A 14249-nucleotide genomic window follows, 5' to 3' on the forward strand; every position below is an offset into this window, starting at 1 on the left:
CTCACACAACAGCACATGGGAGACTACCGATCCGTAAACCACACCCATGCTCAGCTAACAGTGTTAACCAAACTGAATTTGCCAATATCACTAATCTTGCTCGACCTTTATCCCGCTAGAACCTACTAACCTTCCCTACCCTCAAATCCTTCAGAACTGCCAGAGCGCAATGGGACCACTCTGGTGGTGATAGTGCGTGGTATCAATGGCCTTTAACATTAACATAACATTCACATCTTTTTCCAACCAGCAGCACACTGTCCCCAATGTTAATGAACTCCATAAAAACAAAGCTGAACGTGTCCCACGTTGGAACGTTAGAATAAACAAACACTGGATAAAGTAGACAAACTCTATGCACAAAATACACATATCTAATAACTATGTATATATATATATATATATATATATATATACATATATATTTAACACACCTCCCTGTACCAGACAAACTCTATGCAAACTCTATGCACAAAATACACATATCTAATAACTATATATATATATATATATATATATATATATATATATATATATATATATATATTTAACACACCTCCCTGTACCAAAAACACAAGCACCTGCACACCTCACTTCACAGCAATCCTTCCTTTGTTGCATACTCTACCATCCTCTTGCACCACTGCATCACTCAACACTTTCCTCACTCTCACTGGTCCTTCACATTTTCTTCGCCCCTCTGGAACAAACCCTGTCTTGTGCACTCACAGCCCTTCACCTTTAGTGACCCTTGTGAGTCTAGCATGCTTCATCTCTTTGCTCCTCCCATTGATGCTCTCTCTCAATGCAACCTCATCCCACTCCACAAAACAACCCCTGTCCAGCCATGATGGACACACTGACATAATTTACTTTCTACACCATAACACCTAAAAAGGGGAAGGTCCAGTCGGCGCATGTGGAACAAATTTGTATGCTGTGGGGTACATTTACCCACTTAGCAGAATTCTCCTCCATCACCAAGCTGCACTTTAGCAGTTACCAACAGAATGGCTGCACTGGCTCCTTTGAGCAACATTGCCTCGCCTCAAAACTGTGTTTTGCAGCTACAAAATGATGGCTGCACTGTCTTGCCAAGCACCTATTGGGTAAGATGGAACAGGGAGCACACAGAGAAAGGTTGCCAGTGTTTTTTCTTTTGTGCACCAAAGAAGAGAATTGAAGAGCAGCGCTGCTTTGCTGCTAGCTCAAAGTTTCCCATTGAAAAAGGGAACTATTTGGCATTTAAAATGATAGCTCCCTGATGCTCTTTTCATCTGTTCAACAATATACAGTTGTGATCCAGTAAAACCAAACTATGCCATCCATATTCAGATTGTGCTCAAGCAAAAGAAAACATTTCTCACTGAATGACAGGCTGTGTCAGGCAAGATCTGGGAAATCACCAGAAACCTTACTCTCTGCTGTACAGAAAAATGCTTGACTTTTATGCTACAAAATGTAAAAATAAACTCTTCAAAAGAAACCTTTGCTCTCCAGCATTTTGTCAATTTCAGTGGACCTGACCCTTGAACAGATTGCTGTGTAAGAAAAACTGACTAGCGCTGCAAACAATGTTTGGAATTCAGATGGAAGAGAAAACTGAATTTGAAAGGGACATCACAGCAGAATTCACCATGTGTCAAAATGTGCGTTGTGTAATGTTGAATAAGGCCCTGTCCTTGCCTAGAAATGTAAGGGGGTTTGGTTAAAAATGTTATATAATGTTTTATTTCAACAGACTTGCTTCTGATTCAGAACTAAATAAAATGGATGAATAAATAAAGAAATAAATGCATTGGGTCTACTGAGGAACCAGACAAACAGGTTTCCTGCTTGGCTTCAAGGGACATTTGTGTGCTGGCAACAGGAGCGGCCTTCCCCTAGAAGGAGCCACAATGGATTTCTGGGGCACCTACGTGTTACTTTTTGCCCCTGGAAACATTGAATGGCCAACCGGAAGAATATAACATGCCCATCAGACTTTTTGGCTGGGCTCCAGCTTGACACAATAGAGTTCCAGGACACCTACATGTTACTTTTGGAAGTGACACCTCCCATCCACTCAAACTGAGAAGCTTCAAAGCCCGCTCCAGAACAGCCTTGGAAGTATGGCCTTACCTGGTAGACAATGCTAGCAATTTGGCTCAAAAGACTATTTTAATGAATACACTTTAAAGACTGTTATTTCTAAAACCGGACAACACAGTAATGTAAAGGTTTTAACAGTTTAAATGTAATTTGTGTGGCTTTAAAACAAAATATTGCGGTAGTCCTTAGCATGTTGGGGATGAAAACCCAGGAAAAGGTGAATCATGTGAAAAGCACATATGGTGGAACGTTAAAAATGAATGGAAATATGCTCTATTATAATATGTACACATGTCTAAAATTGTGGAATTTTGGGTGAAGCGGTTCCCACTAAAAATAGCAAAAAAGTATTAGAAGGGCGAAACAATGTCGTAAAGACCTGGGAGTTGGAATACCATGTTCTGTATGAAATATCTCATCTGCCTATGCAAATTGCAAAAGTGCCACCATGGTAAAAAGGAGCGATTTATGCCATAATTGATTTTGATTAGTTCTGCCCAACAATAAATCCTGTGAGGTCACCTGCTTTATGAAAAGGAGAATCTCACAGGGACGGGACACTCTCTTCTGAATTTTCCAGCACCTGCGCATCCAGATATTCCACCTTCACTCTGCCAGATTCCAGAATTCTACTGCCAGACCAGAGCATAGCTGACCCTATCCAGGCAGGACCATTGATCCAGAAACCCAACAAAAAATCCCAATAACTTGGGGGGAAAAGCTGTGGCACCCTTTTGGGAGTATCCTGTGACCAGACCAGCTTTTTTCCCCACTACCTGCATGGCAGCTGTACCTTTGCTATCCAGTGACAAGACAGACCCAGCTGTTTGCTGTTAGGAGAGCCTGTTGCACTGTGACCAGAGCCTTTGAGTCCAGAAACCCAGTTGGCTGTACCAAATCCCAAACTCAAGTGCGGATTGTGAGTATTTCCCCATCCCATAACCACGCATAGCATACCCCATCTTGATACTTTGTCTTTGTTCCACTCCCTAAGTAATCCTATCCATACCCTGGTAACTTGTTTAAAACTGTCTGAATTCTCTGTGCATCCTGTCCTTGATCTCTAAGCGTTGGCGCCATTCTTCCACTCATCTCTGTCTTGCATAGATCCTTATTCATATTTTGAATAATTTAAATAATTCTCACATAGAGCAGAACGTGGGGTGAAAAGGTTAACATTGCAAATTAACCCTGGAGCGTACCATGTCTTTATTTAACAATCTAGTCTTGATAATCTAGTTTAAGTCAAACTTGTCCTTTCTTTCCAAACTGCTTTTGTTTTCCCAAAACCGAATCTCCTTCCACATTGAAACCTCATCCAGTTATTCATCTAGAGTCACACTTTCACTTCTATATTATCCCTGTGTTGTGCTTCTATCATCCAGCCTAATAAACGCATTCCGATTTTGTCTATTTCACTCATTTAAAAATAAATAAATGTTTTGACATTTAAAACTGCAAAAGAGAAATATTCAACTTTTCAACGTGTGATTTTGGCTGCACTGTGTTCTTACTTTCAAGTTGCTTTTTGATCTGTATGCCCTTTGTAGATACCTTGCCTTGTAGTCGCTAGTGATATTACATCCCTGATACTGTGATAGAGCGTATTTAACTCATTTATTCAACCGCACGTTAAATTAATTATTTACAAATTCCGAGTGTCATTTTATGCAATTGCAAAGGGTTTTTTGCCTCCTATTTTGTGAGGGAAGGTCGATGTGTTATTCTGTTTGTTGCCTAATATCCGTGGCTCCTTTCTATCCACTCAAAATACGATTAATTGTGGTTTGGGGGAGTTTTGCAGGGGGATATATTAACTTGGTGCTATCTACTCGAACAGTAAAATTACTCCTATTCATCTGTGCTTTGGATATGTTGTAGTAGAAGGTCAGCCCAGTGTATTTCATCATTTATTCTGTAATTATCACCCCATTGGTGATTGCTGCCCAATATTAAAATTGTGTGATCTCATTTGAATTTTAAATTAAAAATATTATATTCCCACCAACCGGCCTGGTTCATGGTCCATTGTGACCCAGGGTATTTGTAAAAGGGTGTGTGAGATCGGTTGGGTGCCAGCTCAATACAAATTCATAGAAAATAAAGAAAAATAATTCTAATTGAGCGCTACTTCCTGGGCTAAGGGCAAGAGTCCTGGTCCGGTGTGTGACGCCCAATTGGAATCCTTTACAACGCAAACACTCTCTTATCAACTTGCTCTTCCTCTTCCTTCCCATCCTGCACCGCCTATTGCTTCCCATCCAGCACTGCCATGTGCATACCCTGCATCAGCATGCGATTAAACATTCTACGGCTCCATTGGTTTCAGGATAGAATGGCGCTGTCCAGTGATGCTGAACCACAATTCCTGACATGTGACTTGAATACCATTATCAGTGAGTAATTTCCCCGGAAATCCTTCCATCTGAAATACTTGATCCAGAAACATTACCACTGCTCTAAAATCCACCTCCGGCACAATCTTCACCTCAACCCATTTGGAACACAAGTCTACAAACATGATACCATATTTCTTTGCCCCTCCTCTTCCTACAATAGGACCTAATATGTCCATGGCTACAAACTCCCACAGAATTTCCAGCAGCTCAGAAGGCCTCAATGGTTGCACATAATTCAATACTTTGTCTGCATCACACACACACTGCAATCTTTTACCAAGTCTTCCACCTCCCCACCTAAGCCCGGCCACCAGTAATCTGTCCAAAGGTGACCATTTGTTTTGTTCATCCCCAATTCACACTCATGCCCTAATTCCAACAGTGTTTTCCTCACCACAATAGGTGGTATCACATGCCCAGAACTCAGTACATGGTTCCCTTATACACTAAGTTCAACTCTCACTCTGTGAAAGAGACCTAGACCATCCTCACTGATCCAACTCAGCCAATTATACAACACAAAACCTTTAACTGTATCCAGTACCTAATCCACCTTGTCAGTAAGCCTGTCCTTGTATCACCCCACTGCAAACAATAACATTCTCATTATCCACCACCTCACCATCTTCCTCCACCTCACCTAGTACTGCCACACAATCACTTGGTGTCGAGACAGGAAGTCAGCCAAAATATTCTCCTTACCTGGGACATATTCAACTGCACATTTTTGTCTGTGAAGTGCCATGACCCATCGCCCAATGCTGTGGGAAACCCTACCCAGACCCTTAGAGGTAAAGATACTGACCAGAGGTTTATGATCACTGACCACTTTGAACTCCCTACCCCACAGACATGCTTTTAACAAGGCTTCTTTTTCAATAATGGAATACTAAGTTTCCACCCCTTGAAGAACCCTTCATGCCAAAGTAATCACTCTTTCCCGACCATCCTGTTTTTGCATTAACACTCCTCCAACCCCTGTGCTGGTGGCATCTGTTATAATATATGTGTAACATTCAATTTCAAAGCTCCCCAAAGTAGGGATATTGCCCCTTTTATCTCCTAAAATTCCTTTTCAGAATCCTGGGACCAGATAAATGCTACATCTTTTTAGCATAATCTTTGTATGCTTTTGCAACGGTCTGCAATATTCTTGACAAATGTGGAATAATATTCCACAACACCTAGAAAGGACATAACATCCCATTTGTCTTTTGGAGGAACAACCTCTACAATGGCCGAACTAAGCTACTCTTGGGAGATACACCTGCTGCACTGAGTTTGTGTCCCAATTAATCAATCTCCCACACTCTGAAATGAAATGTGCTCTTCAATAGCGTTTGTCCAACTTTGCTCAACTCTCCAAGTACCTCAGGCAACCTATAGTTATGCACTTCCATAGTGCATCCTGTTACCAAGATGTCATCCTGGAAATACATCATGCCATTATCTGTCTTAGAACCGCATGCGTTACTCGCTAAAAGAAAGCTGCTACTGATACTATGACAAAATGCATGAGGTTAAAGCTGATTGTTCTGTCATGTGCGATGAATGTAGTATAGTCTATGCTCACCGGATGTAGTACTACCTGATGCTATGCAGAGGCAAAATCCAAAGTACTGACACAGTGGCCCCCGCTGTCATACTGACAAGTTCCCCTATGTTGGGCAGCGGAAACTTGTCAACTATCACACATTTGTTTAGGCCACAGAGGTTCACACAAAGCCTCACATTACCATTACTTTTTCTGACTACCACCACTGGTGAAATCCATTCTGAACCTACCACCACTTCAATAATACCTTCCTTAGTAAGTCTGCTGATCTCTGCAGTGACCTCTTTCCTCAATGCATTGGGTACACATCTGCTCCCAGCTGCCACGGAACTGCCCCTTTTCTTAGGTGAACCTATGGCAGAAACCCTTTAAACAACCTATGGCATCACTGAACACCTCTTCAAATCCATCCTCAGGTTTTATGTGACTTAGATTTATTGTCGCATTGTGTCCCGGAATTGTGGAAGTATTTAATTAGTATGCCCATGTCACATTGTTCAAACAACCGATCAGATTGGCTCCTTTCTTAGCTTCAGAAACTTTTGCTACTGTTGTGTTAAGCAAACACTCTTGGAGGCGCTGAAATAACCCATTATCTCAGTCTGAATTCCCATTACAAGCACTTGCTGTGAGTTTGGGTGGTTTGTATACTTGAAGCCATCACGCCATATTTCATAGCCTATCATGGTATAATCCGAGCCTGAGTTTACCAACATCTGTACAGCCACTCTGTTCACTAACTCGGTGGAATTAGGCTTTTTCTCTTTTCTGGTCCTAGTTCCAGCTGACTAACAGACCAACTGACCCCTTCACTCTCAGCAGGCAACATCTCATCATCGCTGTCATACAGCTGTTCAGCAGTAATTTCGTTAACACCTTAATGCGAAAAATTGGGACAACATCTGGCATAGTGCCCTTTCTTTCCCCACTTAAGGACACTGCATCAATACATGGACATGTGCCAGACTTGGCAAAATGGAATGTGCTCCCACAATGAAAACATTTAATAACTCTGTCCCCTTGACTAAATTTGTCTTCCGGCCTCCTATGTTCACTAGACCCTGCATTATCTTGCTTCTTTCCTGGGTTATTCATATTGTTGGAAGGCTTGCTGCTAGCCTGGTACCCCCCCCCCGAACCCCCTGTTATTAGCAGTGCCACCCACTGCATTCATAGTGACGTCACTTTGTGCTTTTGATTCCCACTTCTCTGGTTCTTTAACACATGGCATCATGTGTTCGATACGTTTGGTGATGCCCAGAACCTCTTCCAGACCGGTGTCCCCTTTTGCCCAAATGTCCTCCCTGATCTTGTTCTCATATAGTTTCAGCATGTTCTGATCCCTGAGTCTCTCTGTGTGTTTTGTGCCAATATTGAACATGCTGGCCAACTCTCCAAGTGCAGTTAAAAACTCCTTAATAGATTCCCTTTTGTGGTCCCTGGTGCGAAAGTGATACCATTACAGTATCACACAGAACTTCACCTCTAAGTGCTTGTCCGTTTTCCTCAATATAATTTCATATGCATTTAGTTGCTCTTGTCCTTCACCAGTGCCAATACTAGATGGTGCAAACTCTGGTAAACTCTTTAAAATAGGCCTCCCTTCAAAGACCAAACTATACATGAGTAGAGCTCTATGGCGGTCTACAATGTACAAGGTTCCATTGATGGCCAGCACATAGTCCTGAAAGTCCTCTTTTCAGGACTAGCATTTAATTTCAGGTTCTCCCGAGTTGGTAGAAATTGTGGTGGTAAGGAGTCATATTTAGTTATTTAGTGTGGCATTCAAAACCCACTGAACCAATGAGGAACACATTGTATACCCCAAAGAAGAAGACCTGTATGTTACTTGTCCACTTGTCCAGACAGAACACTTATCCAGACTGCTATTGAAGCTCTCAACACTATACACAGAGCCATCCTCCCGAATGGTGGAGTCCGTATCTGCCACCACACCGGACTTCTGTTGCTGCATGCAGAGCCGTACCTAGCACTGTTCTCCTGAAGGCTGGGGGTCTTTAATATCAACAACACCTGACAAGGCAGCTGTGTATGTTTAGATCAACGTGGCGATGCTCACTATGCAGGAAGGACCTTTCTTCCAGTTATAAGCCCATCAGTGACTGACCAGGCACCCTGGTAAGTTGTGGAGGGGCGTATATGGTGTAATTCTACCGCAGGCAGGCTGTGGTCCAGTCATCGTACTCCCTCTGCAGGCCGTCCTTGAACCGACCAGCACATCTCGAATCCAAAGTGGGGTGGTGAGGCCTCCACCTCAACCTTCTATTGTCATGACCCGCAGAACGTGCCCCTTCTGGACTTCCTGGTCCTTGTCACGGCGGGGTTTGCATTCATTGTTTCTCCCAACATGGCCGTATCACGTGACACGCCTCGCACCAGCCTTCATGGCGCACGTAGTACGTTCCATAAATATATCACGCCCCCCGCGGGCCCGCGCATCTCAACTCCTTGACAGTTTGAGATGCCACCCGACCAAACTCGATATGGACATGGAAGCGGCCGTCCAGGACCTAATGAGTGGCATGCAAGAGCTATCAACCAAGGTGCAGAATCTAAAGGCGGAAAACGCTGCTCTCAAACAACTAGTTCTATCCTGCGATTCTGCCACAAAAGAAAGTGTATTGCTGGGCGGTGTAGTGGACAAATATGATGGCTCACCAAAAACCCTTCAAGGATTCCTGGATTCATGTTTGGTTCACTTTACTTTTAAGCCCTACTACTTTTCAACTCCCCGGGCTAAAGTGGGCTTCATAATTTCCCACCTTTCAGGAAACGCCTTAATATGGGCTACGCCCCTCGTTAATTCCGGCGACGTTCTTCTAGATGACTATGATGGCTTCATACAAGCCCTTAAGACCATGTTTGACCGTCCAGAACAGGTCTATAGTGCCCAGGAATGCCTGTTAGACTTTCAGCAAGGAACCCAGGATATGCTCACCTATGTTACCCGATTCAAGCAATTAGTCAATGAAGCTGATTGGTCCCCGGAGGCGAGTTTTACCCTTTTCAAGAGAGGACTGAATGAGGAGATTAAGGATGAGTTGGCCAGAGTGGCTCGTCCAAACTCATTCCAGGCACTAATGGACCTTTCCATGCAAATAGATTTTCGCATCCAGGAAAGAAAGGCAGAAAAGAAGAAATCCAAAGTCAATCCTCCGAAGCCGTCCTTTGAGAGTACCACCAAGGCTGACACTAACCCAGGCTCAATCTCTGAACCAGAACCCATGCAGATAGGAGCCTTCCATGGACCTATATCCCTGCAAGAAAGAATGAGAAGGATTCATATGGGGTTGTGTATGTATTGTGCCTCAGACAAACACCTGGTTAGGGAGTGTCCTCTGGCCCCTTCTCAGAGTTCGGGAAATGCCAGCTCCTGATCCTAGATGGAGCAGAGCTTCAGGAGAGAGATGTTTGCTCCACATCAATTCCATCCTTGAACTCTCCTGGACAAAACAAGTTGGTGATTTTACAAGCCTTCCTATCGCCCTCCAAGAATAAGACCTATCCCATTCTGGCCTTGGTGGACAGTGGAGCTATGGGAATTTTCATTGATCAAGACTGGGTTGTTAGTCATCATATTCCGTACGAGACATGAAGCACCATGCAGCCGGTGGAAGCAATCGACGGAAGACCCCTCTCTTCAGGACCCATAAGCCTGCAGACAAATGAGATCCAACTTTCCATAAACCATCGCCAAGAGTGGATTACATTCAACATCATTAAGTCAGCCCATTACCCCATGGTATTGGGTATGCCCTGGTTACAGAAGCACAATCCGTATATCAATTGGACAGCAGGATCACTATTCCTAGGCTCTGAGTTTTGTATGTCCCACTGTCTAATCCTGGATACCTCCTCCACACCCCTTAAAGAACCACCAAGAGATCTGAAAACACCACTCATGGTTTCTAATATCATACAAGTCCCAGAGGCCTATCAGGGATATGCTGATGTATTTTCAACTGCCATAGTCCAGGCCTTACCCCCTCAAAGACCTGAAGACTGTGCCATAGATACAGATCCCTCAGCAGTGATTCCTTTTGGCAGAATGTTCATTCTTTCTGAACCTGAGAAAAAGGCCCTCAGAGAATACCTGGATACCAACCTTGAAAACGGCACCATAAGACCTTCAAAATTTCCAGCGGGTGCTTCATTGTTCTTTGTTCCCAAGAAAGGCACTAAGGAACTCAGACCTTGCCTCGACTTTCGTGGCTTAAATCAATGCACCCTCAAAGATCGGTACCCACTATCCCTGATCTCGGATATCCTGGAAGCTGTGAGAGGCGCCGTAGTCTTCACGAAGTTGGATCTCCGGGATGCCTACCATTTGATCCGTGTCCGGGAAGGAGACGAATGGAAAACAGCCTTTAGAACACCCTTTGGTCACTATGAATATCTAGTCATTCCCTTTGGACTAGCTAATGCCCCCGGGGGGTTTTCAACGATTTATGGACAGGGTGTTTTCTGTTATGTTATTTCTTTTTGTCATTGCCTACCTGGATGACATATTGATCTTTTCCAAGGATCCTCTAAAGCATGAAGAGCATGTAAAGGCAGTACTTCAACAACTTTTAGACAAACCCTAAAAATGCTTGTTTCACGTTACTTCTGTTCACTACCTGGGATTCATCTTTAGCCCAGAAGAAATGAGTATGGACCCGACCCTTCAAAGGTAAAGGCCATGCTGGCATGGCCTGCTCCCATGTCCGTGAAACAAGTTCAATCCTTCCTGGGGCTTGCCACCGGAAGTTCAGTTCTTCCTTTTCCGAGATCGTCCAGCCGATTGTTGCTCTCTTGAAGAAAGACACTCCCTTTATCTGCTCTACACCGCAAGACAAAGCATTCCAGCAATTGAAGACAGAGTTCACGCAAGCCTCCATCCTGGCCCAACCAGACATAAATCGCCCATTCCTAGTGGAAACGCCATAGGAGCGGTCTTGAAACAGAAACTTGAAGATAAACTGGAACACCCCATTGCTTACCTCTCAGGAACCCTGACTCCCAGTGAAACACACTATTCCGTCCTGGAAAAGGAACAGTTAGCCATCCGCCAGGCCTTCACTGAATGGCGACATCTACTTCTGGGTGCTAGATATCCAGTTCAGGTCCGCACGGACCATCGGAATCTTCAAATTCTACAATCATTGGAGTGCAGGAAAAGTTGTCAGGCGCGTTGGGCCTACTTCTTTGCCCAATACCAATTCCAAATCACTCATGTTCCCGGATCACAAAACATGATTGCTGGTGCCTTATCCCGACGTCCTGACTATGTAACTACTGAGGACAAGGCCTATCCTAAGATGTTTCCCCACACGATCTTTGTAGCTCAAGCAGTCAACCTCCTGGAAGAAATTTGAGTACAAACCCAATCCTCTGATCTCTGGAAGGATATTTCAAAAAAGAATCCATGGAGCCTAAGACTTAAGGAAGGATACGTATTTAAGGACAATGCACTGGTCATTCCTACACAGAAATTACAACAAAGAATGATAAACCTCTGTCATGATACCCTTCACTCCGGACATCGTGGGATAACCAACACCCTCCGTCTTATACAAAGACAGTTTTGGTGGCCTGGAATGAGGACTGACGTACAGCAGTACATCAAAACTTGTGCTGTCTGCAGTAAAAACAAACATGATAACAAGAGACCGGCGGCTCTTCTAATGCAACCATCGCTGCCAACAAGGCCATGGGAAGTCATTGCAACAGACTTCATTGTGGAATTACCACCTTCCCGAGGGTACTCGACCATCTTGGTTACCATAGATTTGTTCACTCATATGGCTCATTTTACACCTCTGTGTAAGTTACCATCCTCGTCCGAACTTGCTGGAACCTTCCTGGAACACATATTTTGTTTACATGGACTCCCTTCCAAGATCATATCTGATAGAGGACCTCAGTACGTCTCTCAATTCTGGAAACATCTGTCGCATTTTGGGAATCCAACGCGCCCTCTCATCTGGTTATCATCCAACGGACCAGACCAACGTGGCCACAGAACGTGCTAATCAGACCCTGGAACAGTATCTTCGATGTTTCGCCACCAAGGTTCAGGATGACTGGTCGCTCCTGATACCCCTGGCTGAGTTTGCCTACAACAATTCTGACCATTCAGCAATTAAAACCAGCCCCTTTTATTGTAGCCAAGGGTTCCATCCATCAGTTCTACCCTCTGTTCTCCCTCATCCTACACCAGTACCTACTGTCGACTCCTGGATTGAAAACCTCATCAACGTACACCAAGAAGCCAAAGAAAATTTAGAGAAGGCCAGAACTCAGACTAAGAGGTATGCGGATTTAAAAAGGAGACCAGGTCCTTCTTATGCAATTGGTGATAAAGTCTGGTTGTCCTCGAAGTTACTTCCCCGACATCTACGGCCAAACAAGTTGGCCCCTCGGTACTATGGTCCATTTCCCATCAAGGAAATTATCAACCCGGTTTTATATCGGATTAGTCTACCAGACTCTTGGAAGAAAATTCACCCAGTATTCCACACCTCCTTACTAAAACCCTACCACCAATCCTCCCGGAAATCCTACCGTCCTCCTCCTCTACTGGTTGACAACCAATTGGAATATGAAATATCTCGAATATGTGACTCCAGGTATAAACGGGGTCAGCTTCAATACCTGGTTGAATGGAAAGGATATCCTCCTAGTGAAAGAACCTGGGAACCACTTTCTAATCTCAAGACTCCTCGACTACTCAGAAGATTTCACCTTATACACCTGGGCAAACCTGGTGGAACAGCCTTTCGGAGGAGGCATGCTGTCATGACCCACAGAACGCGCCCCTTCTGGACTTCCTGGTCCTTGTCACGGCGGGGTTTGCATTCATTGTTTCTCTCAACATGGCTGTATCACGTGACACACCTCGCACCAGCCTTCACGGCGCACGTAGTACGTTCCATAAATATGCCATGCCCCCGCGAGCCCGCGCATCTCAATGCTATTGCGAAGTAGCGACCAGGCGTGTGCTCCGTAGCTTGCGGTATTATTCCCTTGCTTCTTCCACCCTAACCCAATTCTAGTCCCTTCCTCCCTTTCTTGATTCCTGGACTCGTGTGCTAGTTGCGCACCCTGTTATTTCCTGGACCCTTGCTTCGCGGAACTTGAACGCACGCTGGAGTCAGAAGAGACTTGTGCAGCCTTATTCAAGGCTCGAGCAGTGCGCAAGAAGGCATCGATCAAGAAATCCAGCAAAGATTGAACTCAGGTGAGAAGGGGGGAACTCCTTGACATCTATATTGTTGGTTCATGGATGAGAGACATCCCTCACCACTGCACCTCTTTCCAACCAGCAGCACACTGTTCCCAATGTTCAGGGATTCCATATATGTACATAACTGCACGTGTCCCATGTTGGAATTTCAGAATACATACCGATCTGAATAACAACAAATAGGGCCCGCCCAGTAACACCTGAAAGTAAACACAGTTTCAAAGACAAATACTCATAATCTGTGCAAAATACACATATCTAATAACTATGTACATGTATAACAGATTTGCGAATGAGGAGAGGGCAATGAGCATTTCAAGTTTGCACCAGATACATTATTCACAAGGCCTGAAAGTAGAGCAAATACGGAAATTCCAGGAGTATCTTTCCGATGCCCTGGCGGATATTACTGCAGTATCTTTCAGATGCGCAGAGCATTTCACTGGAGTATATTTCATATGCCCCGAGGCATATCTTTGTGAATCACAGTTGTATGTGGGCATCTCACAGATGTGCCAGGCATCTCCACGTTGGCTCCAATTTTAGGGATTGAGATCAGGTATTCGTTAAGTGGTTCAAATCAGAGGCACTCAAGGGCATCTGCTCCAATGCAAAGCTTTGTGCTATAGATATTGCCACATTAGTTTATTTACATTACATGGCATTTGTAATGTGTTCATCTGTGCTTGGTATGGCCTTGTAGCACTGTGGAACGTCTCCATCTGCACAATTGCATATTTCTGGGTTTCTGGTTGAGTGAAGTGTGCTTGTTGCATTCCAAAGATTCGAACATTCTGAAACAGCATTTAGATAATATTGATAATATTGTCTAAAACTATTGATTAACAGTAGGAACAGCAGTCTTTTTCCCCCAGCCTTTATGCAGATTATTTGCTGACAATGTTCTGATTTTTGGGAAAGAGGCCTTTTTTAACCTCACTCTAATACATACCTT

The sequence above is a fragment of the Ambystoma mexicanum genome, chromosome 4p (genome assembly GCF_040938575.1).
Source record: "Ambystoma mexicanum isolate Mex_15411 chromosome 4p, UKY_AmexF1_1, whole genome shotgun sequence".
In the NCBI taxonomy this organism is placed as follows: domain Eukaryota; kingdom Metazoa; phylum Chordata; class Amphibia; order Caudata; family Ambystomatidae; genus Ambystoma; species Ambystoma mexicanum.